A 21,106-nucleotide genomic window follows, 5' to 3' on the forward strand; every position below is an offset into this window, starting at 1 on the left:
AAAAAACATAATAAAGCAAATTTATCAATAAAAAAGAGGCATTAGAGAAAAAATTTTTCCTTCAATAATCATACGAAATTATCCCAAAATCGTTCAGAAATCTTTACGAAAGTTCTGAAGTTACCTCAGATTTTCATACGACATTATTCCAAAATCGTTCAGAAATCTGTACGAAAATTCGGAGGAAAAAATTCGAATTCCGAATTTCCCAAGGATTTTCTTCCGATTTCGTAGCGAATTCTGATCGAAATCGATCCGATTTCGCTCCGACATTTCGTTCCGAAATTATGTCAACCACTTCATACAACTTTCGTTAAGATATCGTTACGATTTCGGATCAGATATCGGACGTAACGTCCGAATTTTGTTCCGATTTCGTTACGATATCGGTACGATTGGTTTGCTGGGTCATCTCATTCAGTAGCACATCTCGGTCATATCATTCTTTTGCATCATTCGTTCATCTGGTTCTTTCATATCAAAACCACCACCACTACGTTCAGAAACAAAACCACCCCCATTAGCACACAAACAAGCAAGTAACACAACTGTTGTGTCATTCGTGACCGAACATTATCAAAAGAACGATTCGGTGAAAAGAACGACGGAGTCATATGCAGCAGAGAACGAACGACTTTCGACATTCAAATGTATTGTTGAACGAAAAAGAGCCAACGAACGAAGTAAACGACCCGGATCTTTTTGGTGAACGGAATGAAAAAGATCGATCCGCTCAATGAACGAGATTGCCCAACACTACCACAAGTTGTATTGAAGTAAAATGTAATAATTTGTTTTCTTTCGTGCATGAAGAAGATTTAATACTAAATTTCAGCAATTTCGGATAAACAATGTGAGGCACCATTCTATGGGGGCTATTTCAAAACGTCGATCTATACCGACAAATTTCTTACGGAAAGCGTGGACCTGTACAGATATATTTCTGGCGAACAGTTTTACATCACATTGAAGACTAAATACCAAATTTCAGCCATTTTGGTGGAATATTGAAGACACAACCTTCAAAATACGAAAAATCGGGAGGTACCTTTCCATGGGGCTATATGAAGGCGTGAACCTATACCGACAAATTTAAAGGAGAAGTTTTAGTACCCCCAACGAAGTCTAAATACCAAATTTCAGCCATTTCGGTGAAATATTGAGGCCACGACGTTCAAAATACCGAAAATCGGGAGGTACCGTTCTATGGGGGCTATATCAAAACGTGGGCCGATGTATCCCATTTTCAATACCAACCATCCTGCAAGTAATAAAAACTTCTGTACCAAATTTTGACTCTCTATCTTTAAAATTGCGAGCTGTATCTTGATTTCAACAGACGGACGGACGGACAGACGGACATGGTCAAATCGACATAGAATTTTATGCTGATCAATAATATATATACTTTATAGGGTCTCCGACGAATATTTCGATGTGTTACAAACGGAATGACAAATTTAATTATACCCTCCATATGGTGGAGGGCATAAAAAAAATTATTTCTTACAGTTTTCTAGCACAACTTCATTCCGAAATTATCATTCAACGATTTCAACGAATATTTAAATTTTTTCATTAATGAATTTGTTTTTTTTTTAGTTTTTGTTTCAAAATAAGATGTTAAAAAATATCTACCTTCTTAATCTTCTTTTAAAAACACAGGTTTTCATAGTTCGATTTTTTCATTCACTAGAAAATACTCGATCGAATCGAATCTCGTAATTAGGCACCTGTACAAGTTCCAATAAACTCGTCGAATGAACTTGGTTAGAACAGATGTAATGTATGGAAAGGAGGCCAGAAAAGAGCGGTCGTTGGGTAATGATCACCAAATAAATAATGGACGGATACAGTGATAAGTCGAGAATGTAACGCGACGTTGTCATTAAACGGACGTGTGAAGTGACATAGGTCCAGAGAAAGCGGGGTTGTAAAGAACCATCAATGAATTCCGATAAGTGGTCTGCCCTTTGTCTTCCCGTATCCCATATTCCCGTATTCCACGGCGGTGATTGTGCTACCGAAAGTGAATAAGGCGCAGAGAGTGCCGAACCGTCTCCTATATTGTTAACTTTGTTAAACTCCAAGGCGGGCCGAACGGTCTCTTGTATTAGTGATTTTCTAAAACTTCAGGGAGGATGTATGTCCTTTATTCCCAGGGAAGGCCGACAGGTCTCGTAAATCGCTCATTTTCCAGAGTGGGCCGAAAGGTATCGCCCTAGTTGTCAAGCTTGCATAGTTTATATGTGGGCCGAAATGTCTCGTTAATATTCCATTTCTGTGTGTCCGAGGGCCGAAATGTCTCATTAATATTCCCTTTTGTGTGTCACACGGCCGAGGTCTCACTTTGGTTATCAAGGTACGAGGGCCGAAAGGTCTCGTAAATCGGTCATTTTCCAGAGAGAGCCGAAAGGTCTCTCCTTAGTTGTCAAGTTTCCATAGTGGATGCGAGGCCGAAAGGTCTCGTTAATATTCCCTTTTGTGTGTCCGAGGGCAGAAAGGTCTCGTTAATATTCCTTTTTTTTGTGTCCAATAGCCGAAATGTCTCGCCCTAGTTGTCCAGCTTCCGTAGTACATACGAGGGTCGTAAGGTCTAGTAATATTCCATTTTTTGTTTTGTTTGTCCGAGAGGACTCGCTTTTTGTTGTCAAGGCTACATAGTACATACGAGGGTCGAAAGATCTCGTAATATTTCATTTTTGTGTGTCCGAGGACCGAGAGGACTCGCTTTTGCTGTCAAGCCTACATAGTACATACGAGGGAAAAGGTCTCGTTAATATCCCAGTTTTTTGTGTCCGAGGGGCAAAAGGTCTCGTTACCATTCCCTTTTGTGTGCCCGAGGCACGAACGTTCTCACTTTGGGTGTCTAGATTTACGTAGACGGAAATCTCTCAACAATATTCCATTTTTGTGTGTCAGAGAGACGAAATGCCTCATTATTCTCCGGTTTAACAAGAGGGCCACAGGTCTCTTGCATTAGAGTTGATTCAGCCTGTTCTAGGGCCGGCAGGTATCGTGCATTGAAGCTTAGTTAGCGTATGTGAGGGCCGACTACCGTCGGCTTCGGATTTCAGCACCTCTGGTGGCCCGATTGAATTTCTTTTGTTTTTGTAACAACTACAAAACAAACAAACAAATGAAATTGTTGTAAAATAAACAATGAGCAAAGTTGTTAAAAAATTACTGAATAGCTACCCAGTAAAATCTTCGATGCAAAATCATGAGTTGAATCATGGGTGCAAGTGATCTGGCATGTCATCTTTTTGTCATTTTCACTCATGAATTTTATATGAGCGTGACCCCCAAAAGATGACGTTCTTTTTTGGATCCTAAACATGTCATTTTAACCAATGCTTTGACATGTCATTTTCACCAACCCCTTGGCATGACATTTTCATGTCTTGTTTGGAAAATAGAAATGCTCTATTGAAATATGGACAAACAAAACTCTTTATAAATTCAAACGAATTCACGAAATAACGACAATTAATTGATCAGCAAAAAGTTTACATCCAAAATTGCAATGTAATCACCACCGCTGCAACGCAAAAGATTACTTCCTCCGTTCTCCGCAACTGATATTCTTTCATCTTACAAAAGGTTTTTTCTATTATCTTTCCATCCAGGTCAAATATCGACATGGACTCCAAATGTACTCCTTTAAGTATTTTTATTTCGTAAATTACTTTTATTTTATAATTTTCTTATTTTATAACAACATCTTGGAAATTTATACTCTTTTGTTTAGTGACGAAAATATGTAGGCATCTACAACCCGGCTTGCTTTAGGGATCTCTAAGAACAAAATGTAACGAACGGGGAGGAGAGACTTTTTCTGGAAAATACCATTTATGCTTAATTAATTTATTTTTAATTGTTTCTTTCCCAAAGTCGATTCTTTATTTTCAGATCCTTGTTCCTTTTCGTTTCGGACTTTTTTTCAAATTCCAAGAAGCGAGATTTGATTGATTTCGTTCTATGTATGTCAGATTTAGAACAGACAAGGGAACTTTTAAAATAGCAATGTGTGCAGTCCGATTCTATTTTTAGCTCGATGATTGGGACTTCATTTTTATTGCAGACATTTCGAGCTTCATACAATACCAACTGTTTAGAAGTTTTAGTTGTCTGATATGCAGGAAATGTAAGACAACATCACGACGACAGTTCTAACAACTTTGGTCTGTTCCAGAACCTGCAAGAATCTACTAATTTTTACTATGATAACCATTTTTCCTTTATGTCATCGGAGAAAAAATAGTAGAAATTAGTAGATTTTTGCATGGTTTAATAATAAAGGTTAGCTAAAGCTTCCTGTCAATTTAATTTTTTTTCTTTCGACTGTTCCTAAAACGTCAAAACAATATACACAATCTTTGTATGTGTGTGTGATGTTTGAATAATATGCCAACAATTTTAAAAACAATCGAATTCAATGATTTTCAAAATTGTTTTTAGAACATTTGTATGGAAGAAATCCTTCAGCTTATTATTGAAACAAACATTTTATCATATCCACAACTCGATTATGTGGAGAAACCTTGGCCCTTCATTCATTTTTTGCTTTTTTCATAAAATGCTCAAAATTGGTATTTTGTAAACAAACCCACTTGTTGCCTTTTTGTTTATTAATTTTGAAGTTTTATGAATTCAGGAAAACAAGGGTTCTATAGATTTTTTCATTTAAATCTACCTCTTTACTTATACCATGGATTTTTGCAGTACTGGAGCAAACCAAAATGAAAATAAACAGGTGTGTAAATAAAAACACAAACATCATCTCTATTGGAACGATGGAATAGGTACAAATGCTGATGAAAAGATCGGATATTTCACGACTTCCTTTGCATTGGTTCAAATCCTAATGAAAAGATCGGATCTTTCACGACTTCCTTTGAACCAATGCAAAAGATGACATGAAAGCACGTCATCGCAAAGAACCCCTTCCTTCAAATTTTGCTGGGTACCCAGCAAAATGTTCGATGCCAAGGATGCTATTGAATCATGGGTGCAAGTGATCTGGCATGTCATCTTTTTAGCATTTTCACTCATGAATTTTATATGAGCGTGACCACCATAAGATGACATTCATTTTCGGATTTTAAGATGACATTCATTGCCGGATCCTAAGCAATTCATTTTGACCAATGCTTTGACATGTCATTTTCACCAACCCTTTGGCATGACATTTTCATGTCTTGTTTGGAAAATGGAAAATTCTGTATTGAAATATGATTTTCATGACAAACCAAACTCTTTATTAATTCAAACTAATTCATGAAATAACTAGAACTAATTTATCAGCATAAAGTTTACACCGAAAATTTCAATTTAATCACCGCCGCTGCACCGCAACATAGTTTACTTCGTCCGCTCTCAGCCACTGATTTTGTCTCATCTTACAAAAGCTTTTCTATAATCTTCTCATCACCAGTTCAGATATCGACAAGGACTCCAACAGCACTCCTTTAAGAATTTCTAGTTTGTGAACCTACATTTAATTTGTAATTTTATAACACAAATTTTGGAAATGTATACACTTTTGTTTTGATGTCGCTACTTGTAGGGATGTACAAATCGACTTGTTTGTTTGTATAGTGATCTGTACAAATGATTCAAATGCTGATGAAAAGATCGGATCTTTCACGACTTCCTTTGCATGGGTTGAAATGCTAATGAAAAGATCGGATCGTTCACGACTTGCTTTGAACCAATGCAAAATATGCCATGAAATCACGTAATCGCATAGAATCCCTTCCTTCAAATTTTGCTGGGTAAATACTGTGTAGCCAACCAGATCTCTGCTGGTGTCGATAACACTGCTCGTTCCTGTAATGCTTTCAGACTATCTTGTCTCCACGGCCATTTTTCTATTCTGAAAAGTTCTAGATTTCATTTCAGAGTTTCCAGTAGTTCAAGAAGATTCTGTGGTCGAGCTCACCATCTTCATGTCCGAGTTTACTTTGTCGCCCTTGCCAAAAGAAACTCTGGACGGTTCCATCTGCTTGGGTCTTTTTGCTCGGGACATTTAAAGATGGGAAGCTCTTTTTCTTCTTGAAAGGTTTAGTGGTGTTCTGTTCTTCAGAAGAACTCATTCTCTTCGCCGCTTCTGAAACAATGGAGAGAGTTTTAGTAATTTCCTTGGGAGTATTCCGCTGTTCTTTATTTAGTGGCGCCTGGTTCTTCTAAAACTTTCGGCGTTGAGCCCCTGGCCGAGTTTACTTTGTCGCCCTTGCCAAAAGAAACTCTGGAAGGTTCCATCTGCATGGGTCTTTTTGCTCGGGACATTTAATGATGGGAAGCTCTTTTTCTTATTGAAAGGTTTAGAGGTGTTCTGTTCTTCAGAAGAACCCATTCTCTTCGCCGCTTCTGAAGCAGTAGAGAGAGTTTAGTAATCTCCTTTGGAGTATTCGGCGTTGACCCCCTGACCACTGCACCTTTTACTCTCGCTTACTTCATTTGCCATCTTTTGGACATCTCCTTTATATCCCAGTCAAAATATACATGCGTATAAGGGAGAAATAGAAAAACTGCCCACAAAGCTGAATTTTGGTGGAGAGCTAGGGTTTACCATTAGAAGTAATGTCCTAAAAGTCCCCATCGATCCCATGTGTGCAAACAAAAAGTTATTTGGGTCATTTCGGAGGCTTTATTCAGTATGGTTTTATTGTTTCTCTAAAAACATTAAGACTTTGCAAACACTGGCTAAAGTAAAAGTTGTAAATCTAACAATCGTCTTCAAGAATGGTTTTTATGATTTACTTTCCATTTTCGAGATATCGCGATCTAAAGATCAAATTAAAAATTAGCCGCGTGAGTACATTAAAATAACCAAACCTTTGCAGTAATCGGTTCAGTAGAACCGGGTCTAACCTAATTTTTAAATCTGGCCTTTCGGGTCGTATAACTGACGAACCGGATCCGCCGCCCATGAAAATGATACAATTCCGTAATCAGCGCAACAAACCCTACCTTCGGACAAAAATTCAAATAAATTAGAGAGATTTTGTTGTAGTCGTTTCCGTTGGGCTTACAATTAATTACATATGTGGCTTAAACGGGTCAATTTTATATAAAATTTATCTAACATAGAATAAATCAACTAAAGACTCTCCGATTTTATTGAATTTTTTTAAAGATAGGTATAATTGCGCTCTCCGAGGGAACACATATTTTTTGGGGGGACAGAACCGGTTACCACGGTTATTTAAGCCGATTCGCCTGAATATGTGCATGTTTTCCTTAGATGTGCATAAAAATGATGTGTTTTTTAGAACCGCTATATCAAAGAATGGTTCTTTCTAGGAAAAAATCATAAAGACCAAATTCATAGATAATTTTTCTGTCTACAATATTTACTGTAGTCACTTTTTGATTAGACCAACCAACCGTTTTCAAAAAATAAATCCGAAACCCTACAAAAGCTTTAAAATTCGATCTTTGACCGCGAATTACTTTTTTGGCACACATGGGAACGATGGGGACTTTTAGGACGTTGCTTTAAATGGCAAACCCTAGCTCTCTACCAAAATTCAGTTAGTGGGAATTAACAGACAAAAACCTTGTTATAAGTTTGGATAAACTATTACGAAGTTTAAAGCCAAATCGGTATTCCCTTCCAGAATTAGGTTTTTTATGTTTATTACCTCAGGATGTATGGACTTGCCGCAGAAAAAAACATTTGCGAATTTGAGCCAATGGGGGAATACTCCACTCAAACAATCATTTGCGAAAACTTTTATTAAAGAGATACACGGAGAAGTGAAGCGATATATTCCAAATTCGGAATATCTGAGTAATGCGTCTGGCGAGTCTTTGATGAGGAGAGATGATCTGACGAACGTAGTGCTTCCGATGTACGACCTATTTTGTACGCAGCGGCAACATGACGCAAAGTGAAGATAAGGCGGTGGGCAATAGCTTTGGTACAACAACGGCTCGATGGCCGGATGACTGGCGGTGAATGGTGACGCGTGTAGGTTGGTTGTAGCTTTGGCTCAGCAGCGACTCCATGAACTTTGGCGGCACCTACCCCGCTTGACTCAGACACAACCATCTGCGGCGATGGCGGCCTTGTATATGATGATATCTTGGCGTAAAGCCAAGGGCACGTTTTTCAACCCCACTTAACTCAGAAGACAACACAACCCGCTACAGCAGTGGCGGCCTGGTATACCCTCATATCTTGCCCTATGGCCAATGGTACATTTTTCAACCCAGTTGACTCAGACTACAACACAACCAGCTACAGTAGTGGCGGCCTTCTATACACTGTTGTCTTGCCGAAAGGCCAAGGGCACGTTTTTCAACCTCGCTTGACTCAGACAACATAATCAGTGTACCACTACGATGACCAAAACTAACTTCTGTAGAAGCCGAGACTTCGTTTTTCAACCCCACTCGACGAGACAGAAACTACTCCAAGTCTACTTCCACTGGCAGTCGGGGGCTCCTTTCCATCCTCCACTCGACTAAGTAGAAACTACAAATAAACTACTTCCAGGGTTCGTTTTCATCCCCACCTGACTCAACAACCGCCAACAGGTAACTTTTCCAATTAGTACCTTTACAACACCTCCTATTATACCTGCTCGTAAAACTAGCGTACAACTGGGCTAGACCAAGAGGTCTTAATGTAAACCCGGAAAAAACGGAAATATGTCTGTTTACTAGGAAAACAAAACTGGGACACTTTGAAGAACCAGTTTTCCTAAACAAGACAATCAATATTTCCAATAAAGTCAAATATCTGGGAGTAATTCTGGATAGGAAACTTAAATGGAAAGACCATATTCAAGAAAGAGCCAATAAAGCTCATAGATGTTGGTCAACCTGTAGAAGGGCCTTAATCCTAAGATGACACACTGGCTATACAAAAGCGTAGTTAGACCTATTCTAACATACGCTTCAGTAGTCTGGTGGACAGCTATGGATAAAAAGTGTAATATTAAAATACTACAGAAAGTCCAACGAATGTGCTGTCTAAGTGTAAGCCGCGCAATGAGGACAACATCAACGAGGGCATTAGAAGCTATTCTATATATACACCCAATAGAAATCCAGATAAGGTATGAAGCGGCTGTCGCAGCTATTCGACTTAAAGCGATGGACGAGTAGATCAGTAAGGACCACGTAACATACCATCAAAACATTCTACAGATAACAACGCACCGTATACCTGAAACATTTGTAGCTGCCTCATGCGAGGCATTAATTCCAGACAGAGACTCGTGGATCGGCGGAAATCTAGCACAAATGCCGACTGGAAACTTTTGTTATACAGACGGCTCAATGCTAGGTGGGAGAACGGGACTGGGTCTCTTTATTGAAGAACCAGAGACCGACATATCTCTTCGTTTGCCGGATCACAATACGGTCCATCAAGCGGAGATCCGAGCGATCACAGAGTGTCTGAACTGGCTTAATGCCAACACGAGACCAACTACTGTAAACGTCCTTACGGACAGTAAAACTGCAATGAAAGCAATAACATCATTGTATAAATTCGATCAACAGCTATACTCAGCATGGCACGGTGCGTATAATATGGGTACCGGGACATGCGGGGAATAGAGGTAATGAGATAGCAAATTCTCTGGCAAAAAAGGGAAGGGAATTAGCAACCGTAAACCTAGCGAACGCAAAGCCACTAAACGCGTCTCGGCTAGAGTTAAAAAATTGGGCAAAAAATGCCCACTTATCCCTATGGAATAGAGAGGAATTAGGGAAAACCACAAAAATCCTATGGGGAGACCCAAATGAGGAAAAAACTAAAAACCTATTACTGCTAGGTAAAGCAGAGTTGAGTAGACTTACAGGTGTTCTTACAGGTCACCTGGGTTTACAAGCAATCTGCAAAAAATTAATTGTGCAGACAACAGCGTATGCAGGGCATGCGGAGAGGATGATGAAACATTGGAGCATTTTCTCTGCAAATGCCCCGCTTTCGCAAACATCAGATCCCAGTTTTTAGGGAACGACACAATACCAGATCTTAATCAGGTAATTGTAGACGGCCTAAAACAATTACGGGATTTTGTTAAGGGAACAGAGTTCCTTAATTAATTTATAGTAGAGTCCCCTTCTTCAAAAAACTTAGACTAGAGCGCACAACAGGCCTACTTCATGGCTTATGTGTCCACCAGGACATGTGGCGAGTACTTGCCCCTCTTTTCAACCTAACCTATAAAATAAGTTCAATGTAATCAAAAACGAGTACCCCACAGCTTTTAAGCATTACAGTTCAAAAGTTGGGCCATCCTTCCAATAGTTATCGGGTGTACCAGTCATTTTAGTTGGTCATCGTAGGAGTTTTTGGGCTTTCGGACCATTTAGTCGGGTAGCATGGTCTTGAACACGAAAAATACTGCAACGCATCGACAGTGTCACAAGAAGTGCATTTGGTAAACATTTTAAAATGATGCTCGAACCTTTTAAATGATTTTGATACCTTTTTGGAGCTATGTACAAAGTTTTTGCCAAATCTGATAATCAATTCGTACGTTATTATTCTCATCAGTAATTTCAGTTGTGTGCCAGCAGGACTATTATGAGCTTTTGGTCCATTATCTGAGGATGTATGGAATTGCCCCGAAAAAATAGTACTGTCGTAATAGGACAACTATAAGTCCAGACTACATCGACTACAAATTTTCTGATACGCCAATAGTTCGAGAGCTCACTGGATTTCTATAACCATTGCTGTTTTTTTCTCAATATCCAGAAAACGAAACGAGAACAATCGGATATAAGTTAAGTGGATACAATATGGCGCAAGAGGCAGAGACGTTGCCAGAAAAAAAACATTTCGAAACCACCAGTCATAAAATTTAGAATTTCGGGAGGGATTTTTTAGGCCACAGCTCGTCTCAAACATGTCACTCTTTGGTCCTTTGCATTTAGCAAAACTATATATTTTACGGATGCGGTGTATTTGTTTTAACGTTTTAACCTATGCCACAGTGCAGGTTTTTTTTTATCAAATTAACCAGCACTCTTTTCTCCCCTTTCAACTTCTGAGCAGCTAATTATATTAAACTTCGATAACAGAAGTTATTTTGCACTTTCACCCGTTGCCTTGCACAGTTTTGAAATGCCTTCTCAATTAAATGAAAATTGCATTTAATTAAAAGCAATTTGTTGTAATGTAATTTATGCAAATATTCCTAGAAATATGCAACAGTATTGGCAGCGAATAAGAAGACAGACAATAGTATGCAATATAATTTGATGAAACTTTTTGTACAATAAAGCAATAAATAATGTAGCTAGGTGGAGGGGATATTAATTGACTTTTGCAAATAGAGAAGAAAGGCGAGCAAATTTTATTTGCAGAAATAATAAGAAAATTTAGCTCTAAAATTATTATCTTAAATTACAATACATGTTTCCATCTTCCTTTCTTTAATTTCCTTATTTCCATCTAATCAAATTGATTGACATTTAATGCAAGAGGAAAAACAAAAGAGAATTCCTATTAACTTTCGTTGTACTGCACTGCATAGCGCTTGCCTTTGGTCGAAGGAAACTTTTCCAACAATTTGGAATCAAGAATTTCTTTAAATTAGTTTTTTATTAAATTTTAATTTATTAGAAATGCCAAAAAGTATGCAAATTTAGTTTTGTAAACAAATAAAACTAAAGTAAATATGCCTTAATTTAAGCCAATTTAAATGGAATTTGAATAATTTATGGTAAAATTTTGTGAAATGCAGACAAATTCTAATTTAATGAGAAAAATGCGTCAGTGATTGTTTGTAAATTATTGCGATTTGATTTTCTCAATTTAAATCATACATTTGGGAGTTTTTTAAGTTTTTAAATTTAATATTCTTCAATTTTAATTGATTTTATTGACGACAAAAGAATTCAAGAAGAAGTTAAGTTTTATAACTTCCACAGAAAAATAATTTTACGATTTAGGTGATAACAAAAGGATGCATTTTATATATATAAAATAGAGAAGAAAGGCGAGCACATTTTATTTGCAGAAATAATAAGAAAATTTAGTTCTAAAATTATTATCTTAAATTACAATACATATTTCCATCTCCCTTTCTTTAATTTCCTTATTTCCATCTAATCAAATTGATTGACATTTAATGCAAGAGGAAAAACAAAAAAGAATTCCTATTAACTTTTGTTGTACTGCACTGCATAGCGCTTGCCTTTGGTCGAAGGAAACTTTCCAACAATTTGAAATCAAGAATTTCTTTAAATTAGTTTTTAATTAAATTTTAATTTATTAGAAATGCCTAAAAGTATGCAAATTTAGTTTTGTAAACAAATAAAACTAAAGTAAATATGCCTTAATTTAAGCCAATTTAAATGGAATTTGAATAATTTATGGTAAAATTTTGTGAAATGCAGACAAATTCTAATTTAATGAGAAAACTGCGTCAGCGATTGTTTGTAAATGATTGCAATTAAAATTTTTTTGGGGAGATATTAAAGTTAGAAATTTAATATTCTTTAATTCTAATTGATTTTGTTGACGACAAAAGAATTTAAGACGAAATTATGTTATGTAACGTCCATAGAAAAATTATTTTACGAGTTAGGTTATAACTGAAGGATGCATTTTCAAAATATATATATATATATATATATATATATATATATATATATATATATATATATATATTCCTTTAGCTGAAAGGACGAGGCAAGAAATCATTAAAAAAATATTCTTTAAAAATCCACGAGGCAAGTAATAATTTAAAAAAATATTCTTTAAAAATTCCACGAGGCAAGTAATCATTTAAAAAATATTCTTTAAAAAATCCACGAGGCATGTAATCATTAAAAAAAATATATTCCTAAAAAAATCCATAAGGAAAGTAATCATTTAAAAAATATTTTTTAAAAAATCCATGAGGTAAGTAATCATTAAAAAAATATTCTTTAAAAGATCCACGAGGTAAGTAATCATTAAAATATATTCTTTAAAAATTCCCGAGGCAAGTAATCATTTGAAAAAGTAGTCTTTAAAAATTCCTGAGGCAAAAACCATCGAGGAAAGTAATCATTTGAAAAATATTCTTAAAAAAATCCACGAGGTAATTTTTTTTTTCCTTGGGAACATAGGGCATCAACAATACATTTAAACAATGATCTATTATGTACAATTGTTTTTATATAATCCAATGATTTATCGATATTTGCCAATTCCTTGAGAACTGTTCTTCTCCAGGACATTTTTGGGCGACCCGGTCTTCTACTGCCCTGCGGATTCCAATCTAGGGCCATTCTCGAGATTGTATTATGCGTCTTCCTCAAAGTGTGGCCAATCCAGTTCCATTTATTTCATTTTATCTGCATTGCAATATGTGTTTCATCGGCTAATCTCCATAAGCTTTCATTAGAAATAGTATTTGGCCAAAATATACCACATATGATTCGGAGACATTTGTTGATGATAATTTGCTCGTTATAGAACCAAGTTTCGCTGCCATATAACAATGTAGATTTTACGCAAGCTTTGTTATCTGTGTGTTTTTCCACGTTTTCCTCAGCCGACCAAATGCGCTTCTTGCCTTATTAAGTCTGTTTGAGACATCTTCATCGATAATGCCAGCTATGTTCACAATGCTTCCTAAATAGCAGAATGATTCAACGTAAGGAATCGGTTGATTGGCAATTTTGATCGCATCGTCGTTGCGGTTGTTAATTCGCATTGCATACGTTTTGATTGTTTTTGTTGATTTCTAGTCCAACTTCTCTTGCTAGTCGAACTAGATCATTTATTTTGTCCTGCATGTCGCAGGCCTTGTGTGACAGTAGACAGATATCATCTGCATATGCTAGGTCCTCGAGCTGCCTATTCAGACCCCATGTTATGCCTCGCCTCTTCCGGCACACCTTTAACATTATGTCATCCAACACTATTGCAAAAAGTAGTGGTGATAATGGACAACCTTGACGTACACCAACGTTTGTTTTGAATGGGATACTAAGTGTCCCATTATGTAGTACTTGTAAGTCGGCGTTGGCGTACATAGCCTTTATTGTTGCTATTAATTTGTTCGGAATACCCCGTTTTTCTAGCGATCTCCATATAGCTGCTCTTTTGATAGTGTCGAAGGCCTTTTTAAAGTCGACGAAGAGCAAGTATAAGGTTGTCCGCCACTCCGCAGACTGTTCGATAATTACCCTTAACGTGTTTGATTGGTCTAGGCAGCTGCGGTGTGTACGAAACCCAGCCTGTTCATCTCTAAGCTTGTCTTCGACGTTAGCTAGTCTCGTCAGGATTACTGTTGCAAGCACTTTGTATACGCTGCTTAGCAGTGTGATTCCTCTCCAGTTTTCGCAAGTACGAAGGTCGTCTTTTTTCGGAATTTTGACAATTATTCCTTTTGCCCATGCAGCGTCCACGAATTCCTCGCTCCAAAATTTTGAGGTGTAGAAGTGGATGATGTTAGCGGTCACTTCAATGTCCGCTAAGAGTAGTTCTGGTGGTATGTTGTCCTCTCCGGCTGCTTTATTTTTCTTTAGTTTAGCAATAGCTATCATTACTTCCTCTTTGGTCGGGGCTTCAGCATTGACTTCCTCGCTTCTTTCTGTGTCATTAACATTTTCAAACGCAGTGGGTTCGTCAGCATCTTCGGTATTCGTAAGTCCTTCAAAATATTCCCTCCATCTGTTGAGTTGCGCTTCTGGAGTTGTCAGTAGAGTTCCATCTCTGTCCCGCACTGGTTGATGTGTATTTCGTTTTTTATTGTTGATTTTATTTATAAGTTGATGCAATTCTCCTGTGTTGTTTGCACCCGCAGCGGCTTCTGCTTCTTTTGCCAAATTTTCCATATACTTTCTCTAGTCTTTTCTTGCCGATCGCTTAACAGCTTTATCAATCGCGTTGTATTGAGGTTTTTGTGAACTGTCCTCGTTCACCCGCGCTTTCTGTTCATTTCTTTGTTTTATCAAAATCCAGGTTTCTTCGCTTATCCATGGTTTTCTGTTTGACTTTTGGATGAGTCCAAGTGTTTCCATTGCAATTTCGTTTACTAAAGCTCCGGTTTCTTCCCACGTTTCTGGTATGTTATTTAGGATACGTTCTTTCATCTTTGTGCTGAATTCCTTTGATTAGAGTTGTGCTTTTTAGCTCTTTTAGCTGATCGCTCTTTTTAGTTCAGCTCTTTTCAACGAACTAGGTCGTTCTTTTAGTTCAGTAGTTCAATCGTTCGTAGAAAAGCTCTGTCAGTCAGCTGTCTTTTCGTTCTACCGCTCACCTGCTCCGACTCGTTCACTTGAAAGTTCGTTCATTTGTATACAAGCACATGTATGATGTAATTTACCGTTCCCTCGTTGAGCGTCCTTTTATCTTTCGGTCAGTGCTCAGTGAACTACTGAACTATAATGAACTATATCGACTGATCTAGTTCGTACGCTCTTTTCAATGAATCGTTCAATTGAACTAGTTCGTTCGTGAACTATACAACTCTACCTTTGATGTTTCTGGCCGCTTGAGTTTGCCAGTGTCCCATCGTTTAGTTTTTTTGATTTTGTGCGAGTTCCTGTGGGCTCTTAGTTTAATTTGTATTTTCGCAGTGAGCAATTCGTGGTCGCTATCGATGTCCGCGCCTCTCTTTGTACGCACATCTAACAGACTTGTCCTCCATCTTTTACTTATGCAAATGTTATCTATTTGGTTTCTAGTCTTTCCATTAGGGGAGGTCCAGGTGTACTTGTGTACATTCTTATGTGGGAATATCGTTCCACCTATTATCAACTCAAATGTCTGGCACAGATTCAGTAAACGCTCGCCGTTGTTATTCCTGATGCCTAGCCCATGTGTACCCATGACGTGGTGCAGCCCCATGTTCGCGCACCCTACTTTCGCATTGAAGTCGCCCATTAATACCATTACGTCTTTTCTGGCTGTAGAGTTGCATATTTTTGTCAATTGCTCATAGAACACGTCCTTATCGGTATCATCGGCTTCCTCCGTAGGCGCATAGCATTGTATGATTGTGATGTAAGTTTTTTTTAATAGCACTACTTAATCGGGCAGTTATGATCCTGTCATTAACGGGACACCATGATATAAAGGCATTTTTCATTCGTTTGGCTATTATTATTCCCACACCTTTTTCGTGCCTATTCATGTGACCACTGTGGATGATTAAGTTGCCATTTGCAGTAGTTGTTTGGTTGCTGTCCGTCCATCTCGTCTCACTCACCCCAATGACGTCGATGTTAAATTTGTCTATTTGTTTCTCAAGTTGAGACAGCCGGGTACAATCGTTTAGGGTTCTAACGTTCCATTGTGCAAAGCATGTCCTTTTTCGTTTAGCAGGTTTCGTCATCAGATTTTGATCCGTAGTATTATTTGTATTTGTTTCTGTTTCGTAAATCATGAAGTTTTCAGATGAATAGGTGATTGGTCTATTGCATCCTATTCTGATGCTGGAGCTGCCAGCTTGTTGCCTCCAGACCGGCAATTGTAGTTCGAAAAGGCCGCCTCTGACATGAGGAACCGACGCCTTAGGTATAATACAGCCGTCCCTAACCTGGGAGTACAGACGTTGACCCTAGAGCCGCTCGCTCCGAAACAGACGCTCTAAGGACTCACATAGGGTCAGCGGGGTCGTTAAGCCCGTCATCCCTTTTTTAAGGGATGCCCCTGCAGTAAGTAATCAATTGAAAAAAAAAATCCACAAGGTAAGTAATCAATTGAAAAAAATCCACAAGGTAAGTAATCAATTGAAAAAAAAAATCCACAAGGTAAGTAATCGTTGGAAAAATATTCCTTAACAAATCCACGAGGCAAGTAATCATATGCAAAAATATTCTTTCAAAAATCCACGAGGTATATAATCATTTGAAAAAAAAAATATTGTTAACAAATCCACGAGGTAAGTAATCATTGGAAAAATATTCTTTAAAAAATCCACGAGTTAAGTAATTATTAACAAAATATTCTTTAAAAGATTACCTCGTGGATCTTGGAGTGGAGTAATCTTTAAAAATTATTCTTTACAAAATCTCCGAGGCAAGATTACTTAAAAAGTATTCTTTAAAAAATCATCGAGGAAAGTAATCATTGAAAAAATTCTTTAAAAAATCATCGAGGAAAGTAATCATTGAAAAAATTCTTTAAAAAATCCACGAGGTAAGTAGTCATTTGTGAAAATATTCTTTAAAAAATCCACGTGGCAAGCAATCATTTGAAAAAATATTCTTTAAGAAATCCACGAGGCAAGCAATCATTTGAAAAATATTCTTTAAAAAATCCACGAGTAATCATTTGAAAAAATATTCTTTAAAAAATCAACGAGGTAAATAATTTTTTGAAAAAAGACTTTCTTTTAAAAATCCCCGAGGTAAGAAATCATTTGAAAAAAAACTTTCTTTAAAAAATGTACGCGGTAAGTAATCATTTGAAAAAATATTCTTTAAAAAAACCAGGAGGTAAATAATCACTGAAATAATATTTTTTAAAATCCAGTAGGTAAGTAATCATATGAAAAAATATTCGTTAAAAATTCAAAATGTAAGAAATCATTGAAAAAAATCTTTAAAACTCCACGAAGTAAATAATCATTTAACAGAAACTTCTTTAAAAAATCCACGAGGTAAGTAACCATTTAAAAAAATATTCTTTAGAAAATCCATGAGGTAAGTAATCATTAAAAAAATATTCTTTAACAACTCCACAAGGTAAGTAACCATTGAAAAATATCATTTAAAAGCCCCACGAAGTAAGAAATCTTTAAAAAAAATATTCTTTGAAAAATCCACGAGGTAAGTAACCATTGAACAAAATATTCTTTAAAACCCCATGATGTAAGTATTCTTTGAAAAAATCCAGGCGTTGAAAAGATACTCTTTAAAAAAAATCACGACATATGTGGTCATGGAAAATATATTTTTAAATAATCCTTCAAAACTGAATATCCTTGAATAAGCAACTACCATTGCATGAGTTGGAACATGAAGATCGAAGAGCGGACAAAGAAAGGTCTTACGACCCAAGAACTATATGGGCAGAAGTTTTTTGTCGTAGTATTTTCTCCCAACACAAAAATGCCCAACCCACTCTAATATTTCGCATTTTGTCAATTGGTCAAACTATACATAATTGAAAATATTCTCTTATACTTCACGCTTCTATTATTTTCATCTCATCCTTTGGATGGAAAATGTTTGTTTCCCTCCCCTCATTGAATGATTTCAAATTTTATACTTTGGTATTACATGACCGAGGCTAATGGTTAAGGCAATGATGGTAATGGCTCTGTGGCATCTCATTGGATATAAAGCTTTTATTAGATTAAATACATCCAACACAATATCTTTGAGATATCCATCGTATTATGTTCTGCACATCTTTGGTTTATCCTGACGACGATGCTGGCTGGCGTCACTTTACAGAGTTTCTTTAATAGAGCTGGCAAATTTCTTTTAAGATTTGTTCCCTCCTTTTGTGATATTCTGCTTTTCTTTTCTTCTCGTTATTTGCTGTTCATGTCTATGCCATACTTATAATGTGAGTGACGTAGAGTAATACTGTGTAGTTAGTCAGTCCTTCAGTGTCCTTGTTATATTTCTGCTGAATATGTCACAACACTGAAGGGACATTGACACAGTCTGATGACAACATTTCACAAGAATTTAAAACTAGCTTATTATAAATAATAAGGATACAGACTAAATGGTTAGGAGGAAAAAAGTGAGGGAGAGCGATGGAGACCGACGATTCTATAATCAATGTAATGGACATTGATTAGTTAAATTTTATAAGTAATTGGTATTATTTAGTTAGAAATTCTTTGGAAGAGTACAAATTTAATTAAATTGGATTACGAGGGGTAATTTGAGAAAAGTTGCATAGGGGAGATTTATAACATAATTCAAACTTAGTATTCCGGTTAAATTAGATTGCTTTGAGGACAGCAATTAAAATTCCACGAGGTAGGTAAACACGGACAAATATTCTTTTAAAATTCACGAGATATGTAGACACTGAAAAATATTCTTTAAAAGTACACGGGAAAAATATCGTTTAAAAATCCACAAGGTAGGTAGGCACGGAAAAATATAAAAATCCACTAGTTACGTAGTCTTTGGAAAAATATTCTTTAAAAATCCACGAGTTAGGTAGTCTTTGGAAAAATATTCTTTAAAAATCCACGAGTTAGGTAGTCTTTGGAAAAATATTCTTTAAAAATCCACGAGTTAGGTAGTCTTTGGAAAAATATTCTTTAAAAATCCACGAGTTAGGTAGTCTTTGGAAAAATATTCTTTAAAAATCCACGAGTTAGGTAGTCTTTGGAAAAATATTCTTTAAAAATCCACGAGTTAGGTAGTCTTTGGAAAAATATTCTTTAAAAATCCACGAGTTAGGTAGTCTTTGGAAAAATATTCTTTAAAAATCCACGAGTTAGGTAGTCTTTGGAAAAATATCCTTTAAAAATCCACGAGTTAGGTAGTCTTTGGAAAAAATATTCTTTAAAAATCCACGAGTTAGGTAGTCTTTGGAAAAGATATTCTTTAAAAATCCACGAGTTAGGTAGTCTTTGGAAAAAATATTCTTTAAAAATCCACAAGATAGGTAGTCTTTGGAAAAATATTCTTTAAAAATCCACGAGTTAGGCAGTCTTTGGAAAAATATTCTTTAAAAATCCACGAGTTAGGTAGTCTTTGGAAAAATATTCTTTAAAAATCCACGAGTTAGGTAGTCTTTGGAAAAATATTCTTTAAAAATCCAAGAGTTGGTAGTTTTTGGAAAAATATTCTTTAAAAATCCACGGGTTAGTTAGTCTTTGGAAAAATATTCTTTGAAAATCCATGGGTTAGTTATTCTTTGGAAAACTATTATTTAAAAATCCACGAGTTAGGTAGTCTTTGGAAAAATATTCTTTAAAAATCCACGAGTTAGGTAGTCTTTGGAAAAATATTCTTTAAAAATCCACGAGTTAGGTAGTCTTTCGAAAAATATTCTTTAAAAATCCACGAGTTAGGTAGTCTTTGGAAAAATATTCTTTAAAAATCCACGAGTTAGGTAGTCTTTGGAAAAATATTCTTTAAAAATCCACGAGTTAGGTAGTCTTTGGGAAAATATTCTTTAAAAATCCACGAGTTAGGTAGTCTTTGGAAAAATATTCTTTAAAAATCCACGAGTTAGGTAGTCTTTGGAAAAATATTCTTTAAAAATCCACGAGCTAGTTAGGCTTTTGAAAAAATATTCTTTAAAAATCCACGAGCTAGGTAGGCTTAGGTAGGTAGGCTTTTGAAAAAATATTCTTTAAAAATCCACGAGCTAGATAGGCTTAGGTAGGTAGGCTTTTGAAAAAATATTCTTTAAAAATCCACGAGCTAGGTAGGCTTAGGTAGGCAGGCTTTCGAAAAAATATTCTTTAAAAATCCACGAGCTAGGTAGGCTTAGGTAGGCAGGCTTTCGAAAAATTATTCTTTAAAAATCCACGAGCTAGGTAGGCTTAGGTAGGTAGGCTTTTGAAAAAATATTCTTTAAAAATCCACGAGCTAGGTAGGCTTAGGTAGGTAGGCTTTTGAAAAAATATTCTTTAAAAATCCACGAGCTAGGTAGGCTTAGGTAGGTAGGCTTTTGAAAAAATATTCTTTAAAAATCCACGAGCTAAGTAGGCTTTTAAAAAATATTCTTTAAAAATCCACGAGCTAGGTAGGCTTTTAAAAAATATTCTTTAAAAATCCACGAGCTAGGTAGGCTTAGGTAGGTAAGCTTTTGAAAAAATATTCTTTAAAAATCCACGAGCTAGGTAGGCTTTTGAAAAAATATTCTTTAAAAATCCACGAGCTAGGTAGGCTTAGGTAGGTAGGCTTTTGAAAAAATATTCTTTAAAAATCCACGAGCTATTTAGGCTTAGGTAGGTAGGCTTTTGAAAAAAATATTCTTTAAAAATCCACGAGCTAGGTAGGCTTAGGTAGGTAGGCTTTTGAAAAATATTCTTTAAAAATCCACGAGCTAGGTAGGCTTAGGTAGGTAGGCTTTTGAAAAAATATTCTTTAAAAATCCACGAGCTAGGTAGGTTTTTGAGTTAGGTAGTCTTTTGAAAGATAATCTTTAGAAAATCCATGAGATAAGTAATTTTTGAAAAATTTTTTCTTTAAAAATCCACGAGTT

The 21,106-nt window shown here is 36.2% G+C and overlaps 1 protein-coding gene across 2 annotated transcripts in view; it reads right to left on the minus strand.

Annotated features, from left to right (window-relative positions):
- LOC141403914 (Ig-like and fibronectin type-III domain-containing protein 2) overlaps window positions 1-21,106 on the minus strand; it is an 890,607-nt gene that overhangs the window by 559,557 nt on the left and 309,944 nt on the right. The gene's annotated exons all lie outside the window — the stretch shown is intronic.

Source organism: Musca autumnalis, unplaced genomic scaffold, assembly GCF_047663935.1.
Source record: "Musca autumnalis isolate F117 unplaced genomic scaffold, ASM4766393v1 scaffold_4, whole genome shotgun sequence".
Classification (NCBI taxonomy): Eukaryota; Metazoa; Arthropoda; class Insecta; order Diptera; family Muscidae; genus Musca; species Musca autumnalis.